The sequence below is a fragment of the Scylla paramamosain genome, chromosome 6 (assembly GCF_035594125.1).
Source record: "Scylla paramamosain isolate STU-SP2022 chromosome 6, ASM3559412v1, whole genome shotgun sequence".
Taxonomy (NCBI): Eukaryota; Metazoa; Arthropoda; class Malacostraca; order Decapoda; family Portunidae; genus Scylla; species Scylla paramamosain.
Window position 1 is genome coordinate 3,053,727 of NC_087156.1, and position 1,274 is coordinate 3,055,000.

The window sequence follows — 1,274 nt, forward strand, 5'->3', positions numbered from 1 at the left end:
AGGAGAGGGAAAGCCAGTAATACATCACCCTTCGTCCGGAAACATAGAAAATGGCTCGTGTTTCTGAAGCCTCGAGACCGTTCACGAGATAACCGAACCAGATTTATTAACGAGAGAGAGAGAGAGAGAGAGAGAGAGAGAGAGAGAGAGAGACTGCAGGTGACGTTGGAGAAAGAGGTGAAAGAAGATAAGTGATGATAAAATAAGTAGAACAAAAAGAAAGAAAAAACAGCAATAATAACAACATAACAAAAACAACAGTAATAAAGATAAGTGAAACGCGTCATTTGAAAGCACAACAACACAGAATAGACACATTGGGTAAACAGGAAGAGAAAGGGCAAGACATGACGGAAAATAAAACGGAGGGGAAACACAAAGACACACAAAGGAACTGTAAACAACGGCAGGCATTGTCTTCCCCCTTACGAGGCTGTTGTATTAAAATTCCAGAATATAATGTAAAGAGAGGGACGTAAAACGAAGAGGAGGAAGAGGAGGAGGAGAAGGAGGAAGAGGAGGAGGAGGAGAAATGAAGATTAATAGCAAGGAAACCAAGTGTATATATGAAAAAGAAAGAGACGGAGGAAGAAGTCCATAGATAAAACAAAGAAAGGAGAAAGGAAGAGAAGGAAGAAGAGGAGGAAGAGGAAGAGGAAGAGAAGGAGGAGGAAGACGAGGAGAAGGGATCAGCAGAAAAGAGGAAGAGTGGAGGCAGAAGGAGAATTTGATGGGGGTTATTTTCGAGAGAGAGAGAGAGAGAGAGAGAGAGAGAGAGAGAGAGAGAGAGAGAGAGAGAGAGAGAGAGAGTAAAGGAGGAAAGAATGAGAAAATGAAAGACGAATGTAAGAGATGAGATGGTAAAAGAAAACGAAAAAGGAGAGGAGGAAAAGACGAAGAAGAGGAGAAACCAGAGAAGAATTGGAGAGAGAGAGAGAGAGAGAGAGAGAGAGAAAGGAGGACAATGATCAAGAAAGTAAGAAGAAAAGATAAAACAGTAAAGGAGGATAGGAGAACGACAGAAAATACAAGAACGAAGGCTTCTGGATGGAAACAGGAGAAGAAAGAACAAGAAGACAATACGAGGCGAGAGACGAGAAAGGAGGAATCAAGAGAAGGAATAAAAAGGAGAAAGAGATGATAGGAGAAAAGAAAAAAGGGAAGAGGAATAGAAGCAAAGAGAGGAATAGACGTGATAAAGTGAGTCAATGAAGCATTAAATAACAAGGATGAACGTAAGGGGAGAGAGAGAGAGAGAGAGAGAGAGAGAGAGA